This window comes from Chiloscyllium plagiosum, unplaced genomic scaffold, assembly GCF_037043375.1.
Source record: "Chiloscyllium plagiosum isolate Xiang-an unplaced genomic scaffold, Cpla_swu_hap1 HiC_scaffold_45, whole genome shotgun sequence".
NCBI lineage: Eukaryota > Metazoa > Chordata > Chondrichthyes > Orectolobiformes > Hemiscylliidae > Chiloscyllium > Chiloscyllium plagiosum.
The window spans coordinates 9,015,990-9,040,863 of NW_028270183.1; the positions used below are offsets into that span (position 1 = coordinate 9,015,990).

Here is a 24,874-nt window from a genome sequence, read left to right on the forward strand (position 1 = left end):
AGTTAATACTGAAGCAAAGTATTCATCAAGGATCTCCCCTACCTCCCCGACTCCATGCACAAGTTCCTTATCCCTGATTGGCCCTACCAATATGTTTAAAGGAATGGCTTAAAGAAGGAGAGGAAACTGGAGAAAATTAGGGATGATTTACAGCCCAGACAGGTGTACACAAAAAAACAAAACAATGAAAATCAGGAATGTTTAGGAACTGAAGGTGTTCAGAGATCTTGGAAGATTGTAGAGCTGGGTAAGGTGCAGACATGGAATTGATGCAGTTGAACACATGAATGAGTATTTTACAATCAAGGCACTGCTGTCAAAGAAATCTATCTAGGTCAGCAATCACGGGAGTGATGCATCAATGGAATTTGCTGCAAGTTAGGTTAAGAGCAGCAAAGTTTAGAATAAGCCCAAATTTAGAAAAGGTGCTCACTACGCACTACTCAGAACTCAGCACAAAGACCAATCAATTGATTTCAGGAACTGTGACTGTCGGGGTGGTCAGAAATTTAGACACAGATGCTTGATCCAAGAGTGTGCCATTTTAAAGAGCATTGAAGAATTCATTGTAAATCTAGTTTGGGAAATTTATATAGCTCCATGCAAGAATAAAATGACTTTTGTCAATTTTACCCATGGAAACAAATACTGTGTGAGTCAAGGTGATTTTGTTACATTTCTGTGCAATGGGAGTGAATGGGAAAGCATTTTCTTCTTAGAATATAGTTTAAACTCGTTTATAGCCTGGAGTTCCCTGCAGTCGCAACTGGGGAACTGATTGGATGTTTTTGCATAAGCTCATGCTGTATACATGGTTGTAAGTAAACACCAAGCTCTTCATGAAACAACATCTGATAATGCTGGGATGTTTTGTGTATAGAGCTGAAGCTACATTTTTGTTTGTTGTTATAACTTCTAAGCAAAGTACTTTTTGAAGTGTTGAAGAATGTGTCAACATCAGGCAGGAAACCAAGCACTTTGTGTATGCTGTAAATATTCCAAACTATCAGCAGAAATGGCCCAAGAGAACGTACGTTAATTACAATTCTTTGTGATGGTGTCACTTTTAAGAGTGTGGGCTGTAAAGGTAAGTTCTTTAAGAAATGTTATCCTGTTTACAAGGAGTATATGAAGATGCTAGGTAACTGTCTTTCCAACACTTCGAAGAAAATGGATATTTTGATCTTAGTTTTAGTAGCAACTAGAATAAATACCCTTAAATGTGTGTTGTACAGATTTGTTGGAAAACAGATCTGTAAATTTAATATCACAACAGCAGATTTGCTACAGTAAACCTTTATTGGCCCTTCTGAGAGCTGGGAGTAAGATTAACTCTCTAGTGAGGTAAGAGAGTTCTTTAAAAGTTGGACTTAAACTTACTCCTTTCAGACTCTTTGCAAAGTTTGTCACATATATTGAGTCAGTATGTATTATAATGATTGTTCTGTGGGCAAAGGGATGCCAATGGTGAGAAGACTATCCTTTCAAAGGCTCACAAAAGAACATAATATTCCCTTATCTTTTCTCCGCACCAATTTCCATCTACCTTCCTCGATAAGATTTGGAGATGCTGGTGTTGGACTGATGTGTACAAAGTTAAAAATCACACAACACCAGGTTATAGTCCAACAGGTTTAATTGGAAGCACTAGCTTTCGGAGCACTGCTCACAATGACCTGATGAAGGAGCAGCGCTCCGAAAGCTAGTGCTTCCAAATACACCTGTTAGACTATAACCTGGTGTTGTGTGATTTTTAACTTCCTTGATAAGAGTACTGTTGGATGGGCCGCAATCTTTCTTATATATCATAACACTTGCCATTCTTTGCGAATCAGATCAGACCGGAGAGAGTTGGGAGAAGGAAGTCAGCAGTCAAATCCTGCAACCTGAAATTGAAATTAAGATCAGATGCTGGAACATTGCCTGCTTTTGTTACCTCTCCTCTCCTTAACCAGGAATAGTGAGAGTATTTGTTGCAATTCAGGAAGAAACTGTTTCCTCTGGTGAGTCAGTCTGGGATAAAGGACGCACGGTGGCTCAGTGGTTAGCCTCACAGCACCAGGGTCCCAGGTTCAATTCCAGCCTCGGGCGACTGTCTGTGTGGAGTTTGCACATTCTCCCCGTGTCTGGGTGGGTTTCTGTCGGGTGCTCCAGTTTCCTCCCACAGTCCAAAGATGTGCAGGTCAGGTGAACTGGCCATTCTAAATTGCCTAGAGGTTAAGTGCGTTAGTCAGAGGGAAATGGGTCTGGGGGGGTTAATTTTCGGAGGGTCGGTGTGGACTTGCTGGGCCAAAGGGCCTGTTTCCACACTGTAGGGAATCTAATAAATAATAAACTTTGAATTAGAACTAGGCCTTTCAGAGATGATTTAAGAAATACTTCCAACTCTGAAATGTTGAAAAGCTATTGAAGCTGGAAGATAATTAAAAACTTGATGTTGCTAAATTTTTATTAGGTGAGGTATTAGAGATGCAGGATACATGAAGGGGAGAACAAACAGGAGCAACTGAATGGCCTATTCCTGTTCCTATGTTTCAATCTCCAGTCCAAATCAATTTATTTAACATAGATCAGGGATCAGGTTCAGTGATTTACTAGTCTGCATGGCTCTGTACACACCACACAGCATATTGGACTCACTGATTATCAATCACAACACTTTGGCAATAAAATCACTAACTTTAAAAGTCTAAATGAACTGACTTTGTACAAAGACCACCCAATATAATCTCTTCAAAAGAAAGCCTCCTTTCCCTCATTCTAAAACAATTATAATAACTATAGGATTAGGCTGAGAATGAAGCCAGGTATGGTTCATTGCATGCTGATTCTAATGGCTCCCTCCCTGTCTACAGCCCTGTCTCCTGTGTCTCTAAGGTCTGCTCTGATTTTAGGTCTGCACTGACTTTGTGTAATTAATCCTTTTTTAGAACACATCATGTATTCTTGCTTTCCCACATAAATCACTGAATTCCAGAAAGGTAAAATCATCACATTCTGTTTCAACACCTCTCAAAACTGCCCTTTCCTTGGCCCTGCAGGACGACTAGATCAAGCTTCACTTCCGGTAGAACTGTGTCCCATCCAAGGGCTTTTGGTGCACTGGGTTAAGTATGACTTTAACAGCCCCACACCACACATTCAACATAGAGTCAAATGAGAAGTATAGAATAAAATTTTAACATTTTTGTGCTCACATCTAATGTGGTCACTTATTCAATCCAGGTGCCCTAGGCACCCACCCCATTTGTTTCTAAAATGCGAAGTTCCCTTTGCATCTTGAAGTGTAACATTCAGTAGGTCTCTCACTCCCTCTTTCTCTGAACACCCATGTAATTTACATCTGCAGCTATTTTGGTTGTATCAGCCCTCTTTCAAAAATCATATTTTGGAATTACAAGTTTAAAATGTCTGGAGTACTTCTGGTTTTAACCTGAAGTCATGACAATTGCCCCAAAACAGTGAATGAAATGACATTACAATAGGTGAATAAAAGTTAAATGTTTAAAACAACACATACACACATACTCATACACACACAAGCACGTACACATGCACATACACATATGCATACGCAGACACACAGTACACACACACACAAATGTGCACAGATACATACATACATTCACATACACACATATACTTTTACAAAGGTGGTCACAATTCCAAAAGTCTGACTCATATTCTTCATAATGAATGGCATTGACAATGGACGAAATAAAATGGTCTAGGGTTCAGGATAGCCAATAAACTCTGAGAAATTCCTTGAATTAAAAGATAGAGATATTTGTAACCCCTATTTGGCTTATGTGGTGACTCTATATGGTTATACCAGTTAAATTTCCTTTTAAATGAGGATTAGAGTGGACCTCACATGGTGAAAATACAATTGTAACAGAAAGGAAACACGTAGAAATGTAATTAATTGGAAAGCTGCCTGATGACTCACTAAGTTTACCACCACAATACTGAGTCAGACAGAATAGCAGAATCTTTGGTTTCACCCATGCCAATAACAGACTAGGGGTGAATCCAACACCATTACAATTGAATTGGGGAAGGGAAATCAACAATTCTGTTTGTGATCTGGTGACCCATGTTGAACATCATTCAGTGTGCTTAGTCAGAGAGCTAGTGGTTAAGGTTCAGTTGTGGTATCCCTCCATCACCTGCTGTCAACTAATCTGTCAAATTCCACCTTTAAGCTCAGTCATTAAAAGGAAAGACTTACATTTATTTAGCACTTACCATGATCACAGAATGCCTCAAAGTACTTAATCAATGAAGTACTTTTGAAGTGGTGGTCCCTGTTATAATGTAGGAAATACGACAGCCAATTTGCACGCAGTAAACTCCCACACACAGAAGTGTATTAATAATGTGCCAATCTTTTTGTGGCATTGTTTAAGGGATAGAATTTGGCAGGACACCAGGGACAACTCACTTTTTTTTGTCAAAATAATATCATGGGACCTTTTGCTTGATTCCACGTGGGCAGGTAAATTCTAGATTTATTGTTTCATCCAAAACTACACACACTCAACATTGCAATGGAGTATCAACTTTGTGTTTTGTGTTTAAATAAGATTGGAATATGATTTGATTTCGGAACCTTGAGACTCAGAGATGAGAATGCTACCAAGAGTCGCAATTGATGTCCTGAGTCATGAAGAGGAGATATAGGTTAACTTTTTACACCAAAGGGTGGCTGAAATCCAAACCAGGAGTATTAGATCTCCAGAGATTCAAGTGTGGATGCTGGCCTGTTAGCTTTGTTATTATTTACTTTAACAACTAGTAAAGCATGGAACATAACTGCACTCACTCCACTTGATGTGTTTGTCCTCCTCCACAGGTGACCACTCAATCCCAGAGTGGTGATAGAAAGCCCTGCTAAGAAGACGTGCTCAGCAGGGAGATACATTGAGCTGATTATTTGAAGCTGTAGCACAAGAGTTGTTTGTAAACTTGTATCACAGTCAGTTGAAACAAATCTTTGGGAAAGAAGGCACAGGAGCCTGGTTGTTCCCTTGAAAATGAAAAGATAATGAAATGGAAACTTGCAGTATTTTTGAAAGAAATACCAGAGATCCCAAATATTTGAGACATTTTAAGTTTATTTTGCTATAATTACATAGACCCAGCTGTGCCTAGTTAGTGGGAAAGTGACTAATGGGACTATTTATGGAGATGTTTTCCCAGGCTTTAAATGTTCCCCAACATAGTTTTATTTCATTCTCCACATCTTCAAAATTATTCACTTATGTTATTTAGATCCGATCTGGCTTCCACTCTTCTCCAGATAGAAAGTGTTTAAAGATGATAATGAGTTTGTTGGATTAGGCAGGCCCTCCTTGAGCTCCCTGTGCTCTGCTCTCCCCCTATAAATAAAAGGGTCTCTGCTTCACATCCAGCAGCAATACTGTGGGACATGTCCCACCGGTTTATACGTCAGGCACATTTCTGACCTCTGCAATAGGTTTCTGATCCCAACCACAATGTTGGTTCTCCAAATCCTTTTCCCTAAAGCATCCAGTTTATTCCCACTGAAAATAAGAGAATAAGAGGATGGGCGGCACGGTGGCACAGTGGTTAGCACTGCTGCCTCACAACGCCTGAGACCCGGGTTCAATTCCCGCCTCAGGCGACTGACTGTGTAGAGTTTGCACGTTCTCCCCGTGTCTGCGTAGGTTTCCTCCGGGTGCTCCGGTTTCCTCCCACAGTCACAAAGATGTGCAGGTCAGGTGAATTGGCCATGCTAAATTGCCCGTAGTGTTAGGCAAGGGGTAAATGTAAGGGCATGGGTGGGTTGCGCTTCGGCGGGTCGGTGTGGACTTGTTGGGCCGAAGGGCCTGTTTCCACGCTGTAATGTAATCTAATCATAATCTAATGGTTAGCACTGCTGCCTCACAACACCAGGATCGCAGGTTCGAATCCAGCCTCGGGTGACTGTCTATGTGGAGTTTGCACATTCTCCCCGTGTCTGCGTGGGTTTCTTATGGGTGCTCCGGTTTCCTCTCACAGTCCAAAGATGTGCAGCTCAGGTGAATTGGCCATGCTAAATTGCCCATCGTGTTCGGTGCATTAGTCAGAGGGAAATGGGTCTGGGTGGGTTAATCTTCGGAGGGTCGGTGTGGACTTGTTGGGCCGAAGGGCCTGTTTCCACACTGTAGGGAAGCCAATGAAATTCTCAGGAGGGAAAAAAAAGTATCCTTGACATATTGCATTTAATCTCACTCCCTTAAAACAGGATTGAATCTTCAGTGTGTACAGATACACCTTAGCCACAGGCTGAACTTCTGAAGTCACCCTCCTTTATAACTTTACAGATAGTCAACTACACAGTGTGAGGTTTGTTACATTGCTGGAGCTCAAGCCTAGATCATTGAAAAATGCAATTACTTTATGATGTCAGGTCAGCAGATTACAGTAAAATAAACCACTGCTTTTGTGCTGCTGACCACTAAAGCACATCTGCAAAGCACTAACCTGCAACGTTTTCACATTTTATTCCCCTTTCTCCCTTTAAAAAGATGTGCCAGCAAGTGTGATGGCATCGACGTGAGCGTTCATTCTTCTGTTTACTAATTATAATGTTTGTGGGACAATTACTCAGTGGCATTGCCCCTTTCAAAAAGCAAACCACTAACGCATTTGTGACCAAAGTCCAGTGCTTAGCGGTGAGGCTTTTAGCTCCCCCAGTCATCCTATGGATGATTAACGGGGAAGAAAAGGGGAATTCAGCAGTCACAAATTCCAAAATTGATAAATAAAATTCAGGGTTAACTTGACCAAAACAGAGCTGGCTGGTCCTAGGGTGCTACAACATAGGCGCTGCCCTGCTACATCTTCACAAAGTGACTGATCTTGATCAATCCATTAGTTCAGTTCAAGGTGTTGTACACATTCAAAATAGTGTCGAGAGTGTGGTGCTGGAAAAGCACAGCAGGTCAGGCAGCATCCGAGGAGCAGGAAAATCGATGTTTCAGGGAAAAGCCCATCATCAGGATTCCTGATGAAAGGCTTCTGCCTGAAAGGTCGATTTTCCTGCTCCTCGGATGCTGCCCGACCTGCTGTGTTTTTCCAGCACCACACTCTTGACTCTAATCTCCAGCATCTGCAGTCCTCACTTTCACCACATTCAAAATAGTGATAAGGTTCAAGGGCTGGAACAAACTGTCTTTTTACACATAATAAATGACCCTTGAAATTGTTTTCAGGTTGTCAGTGCTGAAATGCGGTGGACACAGTGGAAGAAGAATTAGTTGATGTAGCTGAGTCACAATTTAATAGATACCGTTGTTTATCAGGAGCATGACTTTCATCCTGAAATAATTCATTCATCAAATGTGTTATTGCATAAGCAACCCTGTCATCAAATACTATTAATACTTCAAATATTTCTTAAAGTTATGATCGATATGGGAGGCATGTTGGATCACTTGTTAGATTCCAGCCCCAGGTTACTGTCTGTGTGGAATTTGCATGTTCTACCCATGTTTTCATAGGTTTCTGCCGAATGCTCCATTTTCAACTTACAATCCAAAGATGTGCAGGTTGGGTGATCTGGCCATGGTAAATGTGAGGCTATGGGGATAGATTAAGGGGCTGGATCTGAGTGGGATGTTCTTTGGAGGGTCAGTGCAGACCTGATGGGCTGATTGGCTTCTTTCTGCACTGTGTATGATTCTATGTTCCTATGAATATATCAGCTGTGACTGAGTTAGTAGCATTTTCACCTCTGAGTTAGAAGGTTTGGCTTCACTTCACTCCAGATACCACTCCAGAAACTTGAGCATAACAGTTTACACTGATCCTGTCCAGTAATGAGGGAGTACTCCATTATCAGGGGTAGCATCTTTCAAGTGGATGTCAATCTAAAATCCTGTCTGCCCTCTCAGGTGTATACCACACCACTCTTTTGCAGAAGAGCACAGAGTTCTCCCCAGTGCCTAGGCAATACTTATCCTTCCATAACCATCAACAAACACATTATCTGGTCAGCTTGATGTGTGTCAATTGAATGCTGTGTTTTCTACAATAATGACTGCTTCAGAAGTATTTTGTTGGCTGTAAATTGCTTTGTGAAGTCAGGTAGTCATGAGATGTTTGACAAATGCAAGTCCTTTCAGTTTCTTTGGTCATTGCATGGTTAAGTTTGCATTGAAACAGTTTCTCTTTATTATTCTCATCTTCTCATATCTTCAAGGTCCACCTGTAAAGTGTATATGTCTCAATGCTATAGTGACTTCATGAGATTTCATTCAGCCAAATGATGTGCATTTGCAGAAAGCTGGAGAAAGGTTATAATGGCAGGCACACTGAGTACTTTCAGAATGTAGGATTGCCAACTCTGGGTTGATAGTTTCCTGAGGATCCCATGAAATTATTTCCTGCCTCAAACTACCCAATCCCCACACTCGTGCCACTGATCCCCCAGCATGTGTGTACGCAGAGTGCCTGAGCCTTCTATACCAACTGGAAGGAGAATAGACTTCTCATGACCATCAATGTGAATGAAGTGTCCTTTTATGTAGGGTTGCCAAGCCTCCAGAATTACCTAAAGCCGGGAATGAAAACCTAATTTCCAAGACACTGCTGCAAGCAAGCCCAGGAACAATTTACTAAACATATTTTAAACATCTTTTGTTTGTTCATTATCGAAATTAGTGATGAGAAAACAAAGGCTTTTTGACTGACAGTCAAGAATCATCCAATCATCTATTGAAGAATCTGTTAGCTTTCCAACTGTTTGAATGGTGACTAATTGTGAGTGCAGAGGCAGGATGGTAGGAAGGAGAAGGTCATGTAATGAAACCTCCAGAAATGCATAGCCAGAGGTGGCAGCCCTCATTTAACTATATCGCTTGCTTCTCAGCAAATGTGAAACTTGAGCCAATCAGCATGTTTCATGCCCTATAGGCAGATTAGGCACTTTGCCCTGCAGACATGTTGGCCACTTTCCCATGCACTATGGACATGTTGGAAATATGCCAGCCACAGAACTTTTAATTATGTACATTTGAAAGCTTTGAGTATTTATGCCATTTCTAACATCACTAATTTCTTTCTGTCTGACCACTTGTCTTAATGGGCCATCACTATTTGCAAAAACGCTTGTGGAACAAAACACTTAATGGTCACAACTGAACATACTCAATATGCAGAACAAACACATTTCTATTGTAATTATATTTATAACGTGTCCTCATTCTGTTGATGGTTGCCTCAATGGAAGTTTGTTTTGCAGGATTTTGTTTGCCAAAAAACACCCACTCTTTTAATCAGTGCATAATTAGAACATCCCAAGAACACAATTGTTTGCCATAGGTGGTATTTTACCCCAGAATTAGGTTGGCGAGGTGTATTTTCCCACACTTTTAGACTGTGATCAATTATAGTTAAATGGTATCAAGTTTATTAAACGGTATTGCAGAATGCATTCTGATACGTTTAGTGGTTAAACCCATATGGGTGTACAGTTCAGAATTGTGGCAGTGTCAAAAAATAATTTTTGATGTCTATGTTTCAAATGTTGAGTATTTCAGTTGCAGAAATTGGTGATATTAGCCTCAGATTGGTCAATCTATTTAAATCAGCTGCAATAAAATATTTATTCACATGGTGGGAGATGCGTACCGTGGTATCAGTCTGCTTGGTTATTTTAAATTAGGTAATTTTAATCAGTAAATGGTGAACATTTGCAATTGGTGTTCAGCATCTTTTGGGTTTACGAGGGACACCTGATTCATATCCAATTACCTAGAATAATTGAATCCTTATTGAGTCCACAGTAACCTTCTGAAGAGCATCCCACCCAGGTCCATGCCTCTACCCCTTGATCTGTGAGGCAGCAGTGCTGACCACTGTCCATCTGTGCTGAAAATTGTCTGTATAATTTGGATGAGGCTCCCTTGAAGATGGATTGGATTGATTTACACAAGAAACAACTCATCAAAGTTGGATATGCAGGATCCATGGAACTGTACCACTGCAGGATTCAATGCCTTTAGAATAGGAGGGAAGAAAGGACCAAGTATGTTAGTTATGCTGCACTGTAAGAATGGTATAGTTTTCTAGACTTATATGGGATAACTATCAACACAGTGTGCAAAATTTCTATTTAGCTACTTTCCCTTCTGGCCAGTAATTATCCATCAGTCTCTCTAAATTCACAGCCTAGGTATGTGAGCATATTTCATATTCTTTAAATTCCTATTCCTGGCAATCTCATTTTTTGGGTGGATATTTTCCAACAATGTATGTAAATCCTGTGTTTTCGTGAATTGAGTTCTTTGGGACTTTAATGTATTAGGTAAAGGCATTGGGCTACTTCAGCGATATAATAGAAATGCTTGTATGTAAGCAAGCAACAGGGATACATCTGCTGTTGTTCCTCTAGTTTGTTTTGCAGACTTTAGGATCAATTAACTCGATGTGGAGGAGGAATCTAAATTTTTATCCCTCTTCTCCAGTTTCTATGACCTTTCATAAACGATAGTACTTGATTAGAATTATGTTTCATTTACAAAATGTGCAGTAAATGGGGACTCTAAACCACCTTTTGTAAGTTCACTGCTTCCTGAACTAATGGCACCAGATGTCAGATTAATGGTCATTCATCCCATTGCTGTTTATGGGAAATTGCTGGTGCCTAAATGTTGTTACATTTACACAAACTACTTTTCTCACATGTCCAAAGGTATCAGGCCTTTACTTTGTCTTCAACAGTAAACCATTGAGTCTTCTTCAGTCTACTTGTGTCCTCTTGACAAAAAAAAACTCCGTATTGTACATATTTTAATTTTTATTAACATGTCATTATCAAATTAAGGTGTCAAAGTAGCAGACGAAATAGATAACACACCTAAACTCCCTTTTCTTGAAATAACAGAAGCCCAACTTCTTTTGCCCTCTGGTTAAATTACATCACTGAAGATTAAAATTTTGAATTCCCTCTGAGTTTTACACAGTTGACAACTGTGGAGTGATCTGGCAGTTTGTGAACTGGATTGAGTACTTTATCTTGCTGGATCACCTATTAGGGAGTGTCCCCGTGCAGCACGTAATGCTGTTGGAAGGAAACCGGAGCATGTGGTGAATCTGACTACTTTTAAACCACAATGGTCTCTGTCGTGTTTTCTTTTGCTATCAAGTGAAGAAGAATCTGGCTTCCATGAAAATGTTCCCTCTGTGACACAACTGAACTCATAAATTATATCACTACCAGTTTATAGGTTCAGCATTCAAGTCAGTCACTGAATCTGGTACCATCACGAGGCTATGTCAAGTTAGTGAATTGAAGATGAAGTGATGCCGTTTAAAAGTACAAATGGACTAAAGCTTTAATTTTCTTTCTACTCATATGGCTAACATATAAACCATTGGTTGTTAATTCTTTCTTCATATCAAAATGTAGTAAAAGTGCATGTGTCTATAAACAGCAATATTTATTTGATACCTGTGTTAATAGTTAATTTTCTCCACCAAAGGGAATGACTTGCTGTGGTCTGGTTTGACACCATCAGTTTCTCTCCAATCCAAGATAGAAATGAGGGGATTTTTTTTCTCAGAGGGTCAGGAGTCTTTGGAACTACCTTCCCTGGGGGACAGTGGAGCCAGGGTCAAAAAATATTTTGAAGACAAGAGATGAATACTTTCTTAACCAACAAAAGAGTTGATGGTCACTTGAAGGTAGGTGGGAATGTGGAGTTGAAGCCACAATGAGACCTTATTGAATGACGGAGCAGGATCAAGGAACCATGTGGCCGAGTCCTGCTCCCAGTTCAGATGTTCAGTTCGAAATATTACAATTGACCTCAGAATTTCCAAAACCATGATTGTTGCTAGCCAGTTATAATTTAGCAATGAGCTCACACAGCTAACTAATTTAAGGACACTCAATTTTTTGGGTTTGCACCTTAGCAACTGGCCACATTTGCACAGTATTGGAAAGAAACTGACAGTGTCAAACCAGACCTCAGGAAGTCAATGGTGGAGGAAGTTAGCTATTAACACAGGCATTAAATAAATATTGCTTCTTATAGACACATGCACTGTTACTACATTTTGATATGATGAAAGAATTAACAGCCAACGGTTTATAGGTTAGCCACATGACCAGAAAAAATTAAACCTTTACTCCATTTGTATTCCTGAGAATTGGATGCGAGTAATTGGACATAAAAAGGAAAGATGGGGCATCTGACTATGATTAATTGGATCCCTCCCACATTATTTATCTCCTTATGTCTGAAAAAAACAGCAGTACAGGCAGATCCTTCACTGTTTAGGCAGTGAATCATACATAGTCAAGCTATTAAAAATCCTGAAGAGGAACAAACCTTAAAAATAATCAGCAAAATTTAGACAGAGTTACTTATAAGTTAAGAACAAAAGATGAGAAAACAAATCCTAATTCTCTCTCACTCTGGGGGATTTTGTGTATGTATTATATTCAATTCCACATCAAATGTGCCTGATCCAAGCATTCAGTGCCAATGCATCAAACCACATCCCATAAGCTTCCCATGCATAGAATTTCTGATTAAAGCATAGAATGTCCTCCAATCCTGTGCTTACGTTACACACACATTTGAAAGCAAGAATTGGCTATTGCTGAGACTGAGCACTACACCACATCATTTCCATACAAAATCTGCTTTTGTTCATCTGTTTCTGATTTTGCTTTGAGTGATTGTTGAATGAAAGAGCTGTGCTGTAGGGATTTGTATATTGTTTCTGTCTGTGACTTGTGGAAGTCCCAATCTTAGGGAAACTTGTTTTGCAAATAATTCATATGCTTTGTGGGGATTCTTATGCAAGAAGAAAAGTGATGGTGAGATTGAGGAGTGAAATGCTTTCCTACACTAACCTTTTGTATTTGGTCTTTGGGCCAGAGACTGGTTAGGATGGATCGTTCTCCATCCAGGCAGGAAACTAGCCACCAGGATACATGAACACCAACTGGCCACCAAAAGACATGACTAGCTATCACTAGTATGCTTACACACAGATGAAGAAGGACACCACTTCGACTGGGACAACACATCCATCCTAGGACAGGCTAAACAGAGACACGCACAGGAATTCCTAGAGGTCTGGCATTCAAACCAGAACTCCATCAATAAACACATCGACTTGGACTCCATTTACCCACCTCTGAGAAAAAGAACCGGAAATTATATCACCCACCATAACAGACCAAGACACACAAATGGAAAGCGGAACAGAACACCAGCGCTTCATCGGAGGCTCACTGATGATGTTACCCAGCATGGTGACAAAACGTCTGAGAACAAACCTAACACCTCAGCAAGCAAACTTACAACCTGAACCTCAACCTGCAAAGCAACTCAAAAATTGCAGAGCACTTTAAAACAAGTTTAACCCTATTTTTAGTGGACAAGTAAAACATAACAACTTTTAAATCAATATTATTTCATAATTCTGTCTCAAAGCAGCTCCCATTTGGGACTGAGAGTCATTGCTGGGGCTGACTGGGCAGAGCATTGTTCTGAGTTCAAACCAGCTGTGTTTGTGTCATCATTGGATCTGTTTCTGGCTTCTATAGCAGCACATGGCATCTGTGCTCTCTGCCATAGCAGTGGACAGTGCAGACTTACAATTAGTTTCTGTTCCATGCCACATTTGATGAAACCTTCAGAAGGGGCAAGGACCTCCCCACCCTGGAAAAAAAAGGACAGTTCTCTTAGGCTAGGATCAGACAATGTTGAAGGGCTAACTCTAAAATAGACCCTGAACAAGAGCGAGGGTGATGTGAGTTCTGGAAATTGGGCTGGCGGTGTTCTTGCATAGTCCCATTACAACTCTCCTGCAATATAGATTCTGTATTTATGTAGCATCTTTCACCACAAGTAAATATTCAAAAATACTTCACAGCCAGTCAAGTACTTTAGAAAAGTAATCATTGTTGCACCGTAGGAAACACAGTTGTCAATTTGCACACAGCAAGCTCCCATAAACAGCAATGTGATGCTGACCAGATAACATAATTGTGTTCATACGATACTGCTCGGGAATAAACATTTCCCGGATCACTGAGAAGATGAGATTAGATTACTTATAGTGTGGAAACAGGCCCTTTGGCCCAACAAGTCCACACCGACCCTCCGAACAGCAACCCACCCAGACCCATCCCCCTAAACCTAACACCAAGGGCAATTTTTTTAGCATGCCAATTCACTTAACCTGCACATTTTTGGACTGTGGGAGGAAACCGGAGCACCCGCAGGAACCCCACGCAGACACAGGGAGAATGTGCAATCTCCTCACAGACAGTTGATTGAGGTGGGAATTGAACCCGGATCTCTGGCGCTGTGAGGCAGCAGTGCTAACCACTGTGCCGCCCAGAAGAAGGCGCCTGCTTTTTGAAATAGTGTTGACAGATCTTTTACACTCACCTGAAAGGACAGTGAGAGTCTCACTGCAACACAGTGCAGCTCCCTCAATACTGTCAATGGGAACCTTAGCCTGGAGTCTACATTGTGGCCTCTGCAGTAGGATTGAAATCCACAGCCTTCTGACATTAAAGCGGGAGTGCTATCCCAAGTTGCCTATCTTATTTTGAGTCAAACTGACTGCAGCTGGAAATAAGTGGGAAGAAATAATTTGATTTTCATCCATGCCACCAAAAGCATTGGCTGACCCTCTACTTGTTGGATTATTTCATGACATATGCCGTAGTTGATGGAAGGGGAGCAGCCACTGAAGCTGAGACTGAAATGTATTTGCTTCAGTTAGATAGACAGGGAATCGCTTTGATTACTATCCTGACATTACAATCACCGTACAGTCATTTTCCAGCACCACACTCTCTAATCTCCAGCCCTTACTTTCGTGCAGTGAAACTCTGGCCGTTAAATTGCTATATGCTTAAATTAATGCCATGTAAAATCTGAAGTCATGTCCATTCTCACAGACTGCAGTATGAAAACCTTGTACCCACCTATGGTATGTGGCAGGGGCAGGAAACAATGAGGTCCTTCACTCTGACGGGGAATTCTACATCATCCACGTTGTAGCTGCATTCTTATCGTGTTACTAATGCATAGGTCAACAATAAGGTTGCTAAGAGACGGCAGAAACCTCTTAATGGAAATGGTGGCCCTAGTGGCCTTGTTCCATTTGTCTTACTGGGGAGGGGGGGGCTGTAGAATGTGCAGGAATGAATTGGGGGCTCGGCAAATGTGCCCATTAACCACTCACTGGAAGACCATTTCAGACAAAAATTCCTTTTACTCTGCTGCAGTGCTATTGATTCCCAATGTTAGGGTGCTGGACAGTTGATGGCACTTTAAAAATATGAAGTTAGTAGCATTCATTCACCTGATGTTAGCAAGCTTCTCGATCTGCCTTGCTCATCGTACGAAGGTACTTTGTCACACTCTCACCACATTGAGAGTCACATTACAAAATGGTCTCTTTGCACATATGATAGACTCAATCAGAACAGCCACACAGGATAGTCGTGACAGATGAGAATGAAACATCAAAATTAGTTGCAAATTCCAAAACATATAAACTCTTTAATGGCAACTTAGGCAGCAGAAACTGTCTCTCTCAAAGGATTCTTTTAAATTATCATTTGTCACAATGCAACAATCAGAACTTGGGAATGAAACAGTTTTTTTTCCTTTTTCTTTTTAAGTGGTTTATTAATAAGGCCTGAGAGTTCCATGCTGTAGAATCCTTTCTATTCATTTATAGGGCAGATTTCAGGCACGTTCACACATGATGTTAACTTCTAACTTCGAATTTCGCTACACAAGCCCATGGCGCACCCTCTGGTAAACTGCCTGAGTAATAAATCAAGTATAAGGCCAGACAGTGAGTGCTGACAGATTATTAATGGGGGCTAGCCCTAATCATGCCCTCACTCAACATTCCCAGATGTACACTTTGCAACAGGTGATCTTGGGCTGGAACTCAGCTGATTGTCTATTTCTTCAATAAATCCTGGAAGGAATTTACCCAGCAAGTGTTGAGAATGCAACAGCAGAGAGTATAGTAACTCCTTGCTTTGCATCCATAAAACTGCAACTTTATGGGAAACAACTTTAAATGAATCAGATATCCCCATTACAACTGATGTAAAAGACATTCTGTAAACATTCCTATCATGAAAAAAATTAAAACATTATGCCCTTTATGTTTAGTTATATTTCTAAATTCTATGCTCGTAAATGAAACGATATATATTTTAATACTTACATTTTAAAAGAAATCTGCTCTGTCTTCCCTCACGCAGGTCAACCTGTGTGTCTCTTGCCAACTTCCACCCACTTACTACTTCTCAAACACACCAGGTACACAAGGATGCTCCAGGATGTAGGAGTAACGGCAGCTACGAGGATAATGGATGCATACTACCCTTGACCGAACTGACAACCAGTTCCTACCAGTTTCTGACATTGCTATCTAGATGAATGAATATGCAGTGTTTGCTGCACAGGAAGCCAGCACATGCTGTGGAGGTTAGGTTGATATCTCAGTGTGCCATCCAGCAAGATGTGACTCTCTACACAACCCTACTGCCAAATATGACAAGCAGTCTGTCTGTGTGTCTCCACTAAAGAACACCTCAATATGACAGTAGTGAATACCTTTGGCTCTGGTTGAAGCATCAATGTGCTGGCTGGCATGGCATAGCATGATGCTGCAAATAAGCAGGTAGGTGAATGAATGCTAAGGGGAGCAACTGAGCAGCCTGGAGATGCAGGCTAGTCCAATCCTTGAGCTAAGAACCTGGTCTTGTGTGCAATGCCTCCTTGCTGCAGCCTCATTATTAGTTGCCGGTGTTCCCCACAGTGCAAGTCTATGCTGAGCACCCTATTAGTGTACCAGAGAGCTGTGACATTGGTCATGAGGAGTTGGCTATCCCAAATGCCAGTGCCCACAGTGAGGGGTGCATGCAGGTGGTAAGCTGAGCTGCACTTTGATAGAATGCATCATGGAGGGCATTTGGATCAAATGGTGAGCTAAGGCCGCCAGGTTTCCATTGTGGTTTCCATGTCTTTTTTTCTGAATGTGTGACTTGTTTGCTGCATTTGGTATGATAGGAAGCTGAATATGAATGAGATGAGTTGGCCTTTAACAAGAAATAATCTCCCTTTAATTAGCAATTCACTGTTGCCTCATCGTACTGCTGCCAAAGGATGATAAATGGTGTGACACACTTCTCACATCAAAATGGGCCTTGTTAGGCTACTCTTCCAATTCTGTCTCAAATCCTGAATCCACATCACTCAGGTCCCTGGAACATTCTATCCTGTATAATCAGGTAACTGTAGCACTTACACTACTGCCTGGCTGAAATGAGCTGACGAAAATTTTATCTGAAGTTGCTTGAAAAACCTTTTGTTGTGTTTTTAGTTGCACTTCATTGCCAGACTTCTATTCTTTGGGCACCTAGTGTGGAGGGGTGTGAGCAGTTAAGAGAGACCTCCTCATTGATCTGCTTCTGGCATGGTCAGGCTGTCTATAAACAGGTCCAGACAGTGGGGTGTGAGGGGGTGATATTTGCTGACTGTCTGCCCCTCTCCTGCAATTATGTTCTTATCCTGGTGTCATTGGAGAGGGAGCACATGGTGTATACCAACACATTCGATGTCTTCAGAGAGAGAGGTGGGTACCACAGGGGATACAATGCTGGACTTCCTCATCCAACTTCATTTTGATTTAGCCCCTTCCTGCTTTCCCTACCTTCCTCCTCACCCTTCATGGTTTGCATTGCCTGTAATGGTCTTTGCTTCTAAAACTTCAGTTGGACACACGTATATTTTACTGGTGGTGGTCAGTAAACGTTTAAAAAAAAACAAACACTCAGTCATTTTGGTGGTGGGAAGGTCTCTCAATTGGCTGTGATACAGTTCTGATCTCTGCATTATAGGAAGGATGTGGAAGCTTTGGAAAGGGTTCAGAGTTGATTTACTAGGATGTTGCCTGGTATGGAGGGAAGGTCTTAAGAGGAAAGGCTGAGGGACGTGAGTCTGTTTTCATTAGAGAGAAGGTTAAGAGGTGACTTAATTGAGACATATAAGATAATCAGAGGATTAGATAGGTTGGACAGTGAGTGCATTTTCCCTCGGATGGTGATGGCTAGCATGAAGGGACATAGCTTTAAATTGAGGGGTGATAAATATAGGACAGATGTCAGAGGTAGTTTCTTTACTCAGAGTGTAGTAGGGTCGTGAAACGCACTGCCTGCAACAGTAGTAGACTCGCCAACTTTAAGAGCATTTAAATGGTCATTAGATAGGCATATGGACAAGAATGGAATATTCTAGGTTAGATGGGCTTCAGATTGGTTCCACAGGTCAATGCAACATTGAGGTCCGAAAGGCCTGTATTGTGCTGTAATGTTCTATGTTCTATAATAACACTTCTGGGTGCAGATAAAAGAAAGAAAAAAAATCAACGGCATTAAGTACTTCCATCATGTACTTAAAAAACTCTTCCAGTCACTGGACCTTCGTGTCACATCTTTAAATATTCTTCTTGTCTCCAAATTTCTCCTGTTATCTTATAAAGGCAATGGCTGTCACTTTGGTTTCGAGTGGTCAGACGTATTCATGGTAAGATTGATCAGGCTGTCATGAGGCTGAACCTGGTATCACTACTGAGCATCACCACTCCACCCAACTCTGTCAAGTACATGCAACATTGGGGAGTTTTTTTGACAAAAGTAGAATAAATAAAATTTAATTGTACAATTTATATGACTATATGTTTATAACTATACTTTCATTAACAACTTCAAGAAGTTCCAAATCCCTTTACAGTTAGAAGTATTTTTCAAAGTGCACACAGCAGGATCCGACAAGAGCAATGCTATAATGACTGGATCATGTCTATTAGGGATGTTGGTTGAGGGATAAATTTGGTCAACTCTCCTGATCTTTTTCAAAATAGAGTCAAGGGATTTTTTTTGCAGTCTCCTGATAATGCAGATGTATCTCAATTTTACCAGTTCGTTAACATGACAGTACCTCCTACAGTTCAGGACTGAGTATTAACCCAAATTTTGGAGTCAGCTGTTGGATGGAACCTGAACCTACAACCTTGTGAACCATAGGGCAAGAGTACTACCCATGGTGACATAGCTGGTACCTGCTACCAAAAGTGGGAATGCTGATGAATTTTATTCACTCCAGGATTCTCAAAGCAATGTCACAGACCTGAAAAGCTTAACTCTACTTCTCGCTACATACAGTACCAGGCAGGCTGGGTATTTCCAGCATTGTCTGTCTTTACTCAAGATCTCCAGCATACAAAGATTTTTACTTTTGTACCAACGTTTTTAGACGTCATTGTAATGGCCTGATTGCAAGCCAGATGTGAATCAGCAGACTGGAATTGAAACCAATGTACTTTCCAGTCTGAATGATCCAGTACAAACTAGATGCTGTGTTACTCACTGAACTATTGGGAAGTTCTGCACATGTTTTTATAAACACGGTAAACTTCATGGAAAGTATGGGTTATAAGAAAGGCATAGGAAATGGATGCAAAATGCGCAAAACTGTAAGGCAGCATGTACGAGCCTGAGGACTGTAGCAAACCACATGTATTTTGTGTGAAGTATAATGTGCTCTGAAATAAATAAGTTATTTACATTTCACAACTTAGGACATCTAACAGTGCTTAACAGCCAATTCGTTTTTTTTTCTGAAGTATTGTCACTATTTTAATACAGGGAACCAACAATCAATTTTATACACAGCAAGATCCTTCAAACAGCAATGGGATAGGTGACTAGGTGGTCAGTTTTATTTATTCATTCACAGGATGTGGGCAGTGCTGGCTAGGCCAACATTTAATGCCCATTCCTAATTGCCCAGAGGATAGTTAAAAACCAATCAGACTATTGTGGATATAGAATCACATGTAGGCCTTCCCTAAAACACATTTGTGAACCACATGGTTTTTCCTGACAATAGCCATTATTTGGCTTTTAATTCCAGATTTGAGTTGAATCCAAATCCCATCATCTGCCACAGTGGGATTCCAAACCAGGTTACCAGTACATCATCTGGGTCTTTGGATTAATAGTCTAGTGATAGTACCACTAGGCCATCACTTTCCTTCAAACTGATATTGGTTGAAAGATAAATGTTGACCACAGGGTGGAGAAAAGGACAGAAACTTATTGTAGAGGCATACTGATTGGAGTAAATTTTGTACAAAATAACACAGGGTTACAGTGCGGAAAATGTATGGTTAGGTTTACTAAAACAAATGCATTTGATGCACCAGTCTGTCTTAGAGTCTTACAACATGGAAACAGATCGTTTAGTCCAACCAGTCTGTGCTGACCATAATCCCAAAATAATGTAGTCCCACCTGCTAGCATTTGGCCCATATCCCTCCAAGCATTTCTTATTCATGTACTTACCTAATTGTCTTTTAATGTTGTAACTGTACCTACATCCAACACTTCCTCTAGAAGTTTATTCAACACACAACCATTCTCTGTGTGAAAAAATTGTCCTCATTTTTAAAATCTTTCTCCCCTCACCTTAAAAATATGCCCCCAGTCTTGAAATCCCCCATCCTAGGGAAAAGACACCTGTCATTCACCTTATCTGTGCTCCTCATGATATTATAAACCTCTATAAGGTCACCCCTCAACCTCCTACACTCCAGTGAAAATAGTCCCAGCTTGTCCAGATTCTCTTTATAACTTAAACCCACCGTTCCTAGCAACATCTTGGTAAATCTTTTCTGAACGCTCTCCAGTTTAATAACATCCTTCCTATAACAGGGCGACCAGAACAGAACTCTAGAAGAGCCTCACCAATGTCCTGTACAACCTCAACATGACGTCCCAACTCCTGTACTCAGTGAGCAGGTTCTGAGCAATGAAGGCAAGTGTGCTAAATGCCTTCTTAAACACCCTGTCTATACATTATGCAAACTTCAAAGAATTATGAACCTGAATCCCTATGTCTCTCTGTTCTACAGCACGACTCAAGGGCCTCCTTTTAATTGTTTAAGTCATGTCCTTGCTTATATTACAAAAATACAATACCTCACATTTATCCAAATTAAAATCCATCTGCCACTCCTCAGCCCATTGACCGAATCGATCAAAATCATTTTGTAACCTTTGATAACCTTCTTTACTGTCCACTATATTACCAATTTTGGTATCATCTACAAATTTATTAACCGTGCCTTCTATATTCTCATCTAAATCATTTTTATAAATGACAAACAAAAGTGGACTCAGCACCAATACCTGTAGAACATCGCAGGTCACAGGTCTCCAGTCCGAAAAAACATCCCTCCATCATCTGTCTGTCTACTGCTGTTAAGCCAATTTTGTATCCAATTGACAAGCTCACCCTGAATCCCATGTGATCTAGCTTTACGAATTAGTCTACCATGCAGAACCTTTCAACAGCTTTACTAAAGTCCAAGTAAACAATGCGTACCCCTCTGCCCTCATCAATCTTCTTGATACTTCCTCAAAAAACGCAAAAATCAAACTTTCCTCCTATCTATTAAGGAATACTGTTGTGTTGATATGCTATGATCAATATGTAAAGGAAATGTAAGTTAACTCACTTTTGCCAACTTTATTAGTGAATTACTTTAATTTCATTTAATGCTGCAGGATGTAATCTCCCAAAGGCAGGTCCTTGGCAAATACTCCTGAACCAAACTAAAGTTCACCATCCTATTACAGTACGGCAATGAGGAATGGAGATTAAGCCCTATGCCATTGACATATATCATGCTAGTCATCTAATCAACTAAGCTAACTAGCCTTCATGGGGCAATATCCTCTGACATGATCGACCACTTTGTCAAATATTCCAGGAAAACACTGCTCCAGTTTGCTCTCCTTCACACAGCCACAATCAATGTCTTGTATGATTCAACAGGCACTTGGTATCCTCAAGTATGTCACGCAAACTGGTCATTTATGTGTGTTTTGACAGTGAGTATTGGCAGGTGATTTGTCTGTGGAGAGCCTTGTGGCAGAGTCTTAAATGTTGATACTGCATAATGAAGATGAGCATCCCGAGGCTATTCCACCATTGGGGGCAGCAGAGTTGAAACCAGTCCTGCCTGGAACCAATTCTCCCCACACAGGTACACTTACCAAAACAGGTAACTAAATAGCATCCAGAAGGAACAAAGCCATAGAGTCATAGAGATGTACAGCATGGAAACAGACACTTTGGTCCAACCCGTCCATGCTGACCAGATATCCCAACCCAATCTAGTCCCACCTGCCAGCACCGGTCCATATCCCTCCAAACCCTTCCTATTCATATACCCATCCAGGTGCCACTTAAAATGTTGCAATTATACCAGCCTCCACCACTTCCTCTGGTAGCTCATTCCATACATGTACCACCCTCTGTGTGAAAAAGTTGCCCCTTAGGACTCTTTTATATCTTTCCCCTTTCACCCTAAACCTATGCCCTCTAGTTCTGGACTCCCCAACCCCAGGGAAAAGACTTTGCCTATTTACCTTATCCATGCCCTCATGATGTTGTAAACCTCTATAAGGTCACCCCTCAGCCTCCGACGCTCCAGGGAAAACAGCCCCAGCCTGTTCAGCCTCTCCCTGTAGCTCAAATCCTCCAATCCTGGCAACATCCTTGTAAATCTTTTCTGAACCCTTTCAAGTTTCACAATATCTTTTCGATAGGAAGGAGACCAGAATTGCACGCAATATTCCAACAGTGGCCTAACCAATGTCCTGTACAGCCGCAACATGACCTCCCAACTCCAGTACTCAATTCTCTGACCAATAAAGGAAAGCATACCAAACGCCTTCTTCACTATCCTATCTACCTGCGACTCCACTTTCAAGGAGCTATGAACCTGCACTCCAAGGTCTCTTTGTTCAGCAACACTCCCTAGGACCTTACCATTAAGTGTATAAGTCCTGCTAAGATTTGCTTTCCCAAAATGCAGCACCTCGCATTTATCTGAATTAAACTCCATCTGCCACTTCTCAGCCCATTGGCCCATCTGGTCAAGAACTTGTTGTAATTTGTACCTCTTATGCTCGCATCCAAATCATTTATGTAAATTTAGTATAATACAATCTGCTCACTGCACTTTAGGAAGGATGTGAGGGTCCTTGGGAGGATGTAGACAAGATCTACCAGAACTGTTTCAGGGACAAAATATTTTAAAGACAAAGTAGGATTGGAGAAGCTCAGGTTGTTCCTCTTGAACCAAAGGAGATTGAGAGAGATTTGATGGAGATGTACTGGATTAAGACTAGTTTAACATAGAAGAATACAGCGCAGTACAGGCCCTTTGGCCCTCGATGTTGCGCCGATCCAAGCCCACCTAACCTATACTAACCCACTATCCTCCATATACCTATCCAATGCCCGCTTAAATGCCCATAAAGAGGGAGAGTCCACCACTACTACTGGCAGGGCATTCCATGAACTTACGACTCGCTGAGTGAAGAACCTACCCCTAACTTCAGTCCTATATCTACCCCCCCTTAATTTAAAGCTATGCCCCCTTGTAATACCCGACTCCATACGCGGGAAAAGGTTCACACTGTCAACCCTATCTAACCCCCTAATCATCTTGTACACCTCAATCAAGTCACCCCTAAACCTTCTTTTCTCTAATGAAAACAGCCCCAAGTGTCTCAGTCTTTCCTCATACGATCTTCCTTCCATACCAGGCAACATCCTGGTAAACCTCCTCTGCACCCGTTCCAGTGCCTCCACATCCTTCCTATAGTATGGCGACCAAAACTGCACACAATATTCCAGATGCGGCCGCACCAGAGTCTTATACAACTGCATCATGACCTCAGGACTCCGGAACTCAATTCCTCTACCAATAAAAGCCAGTACGCCATATGCCTTCCTCACCGCACTATTTACCTGGGTGGCAACTTTCAGAGATCTGTGTACATGGACACCAAGATCCCTCTGCTCATCCACACTACCAAGTATCCGACCATTAGCCCAGTACCCCATCTTTTTGTTATTCTTCCCAAAGTGAATCACCTCACACTTAGCTACATTGAATTCCATTTGCCACCTTTCTGCCCAGCTCTGCAGCTTCTCTATATCCTGCTGTAACCTGCCACATCCTTCCTCACTGTCAACAACTCCTCCGACTTTCGTATCATCCGCAAACTTGCTCACCCAACCTTCTAACCCCTCTTCCAGGTCATTTATAAAAATGACAAACAGCAATGGTCCCAAAACAGATCCTTGTGGAACACCGCTAGTGACGGCACTCCATGAAGAAACTTTGCCATCAACTACTACCCTCTGTCTTCTTCCATCCAGCCAATTCCTAATCCAAACCTCCAACTCACCCTCAATGCCATATCTCCGTATTTTCTGCAGTAGCCTACCATGGGGTTTTAGTCTCATTATCTGAGGAGGGATGTTCTTACAATGGAGTGAGTGCAATGAAAGTGTTTTTTAGATTAGATTCCCCTACAGTGTGGAAACAGGCCCATCGGCCCAATAAGTCCACACTGACCTTCCGAAGAGTAACCCACCCAGACCCATTCCCCTCTGATTAATGCACCTAACACTACGGGCAATTCAGCGCGGCCAATTCACCCTAACCTGCACATCTTTGGACTGTGGGAGAAAACCAAAGCACCAAGAGGAAACCCACGCAGACACGGGGAGGATGTGCAAACTCCACACAGACAGTCACCCGAGGCTGGAATCGAAACTGGGTTCCTGGTGCTGTGAGGCAGCACTGCGCCACTGTGCCACCCCAGATTGATTCTTGGGATAGCTGGACTGTTGTAGGAGGAGAGATTGAATTGTTTTGGATTATGTTTGCTGGAGTTAAGAAGAATGAGGAGGGAGCGCATAGAAACCTATAAACTTCT

The 24,874-nt window shown here is 41.4% G+C and overlaps 1 protein-coding gene and 1 long non-coding RNA gene across 4 annotated transcripts in view; one reads left to right on the forward strand and one right to left on the reverse strand.

Annotated features, from left to right (window-relative positions):
* LOC122552255 (uncharacterized) overlaps window positions 1–16,932 on the reverse strand; it is an 83,803-nt gene extending 66,871 nt beyond the window's left edge. The window contains exons 1-2 of one of the 2 annotated variants that reach the window (XR_015754402.1): window positions 16,234–16,932; window positions 13,626–13,688 (exon numbers count right to left, since the gene is read on the reverse strand). This is a non-coding gene — a long non-coding RNA (uncharacterized LOC122552255). The remainder of the gene's footprint in view (window positions 1–13,625; window positions 13,689–16,233) is intronic. The other variant, XR_006312335.2, reaches the window with a different exon arrangement.
* notch3 (notch receptor 3) overlaps window positions 1–24,874 on the forward strand; it is a 292,195-nt gene that overhangs the window by 85,457 nt on the left and 181,864 nt on the right. The gene's annotated exons all lie outside the window — the stretch shown is intronic.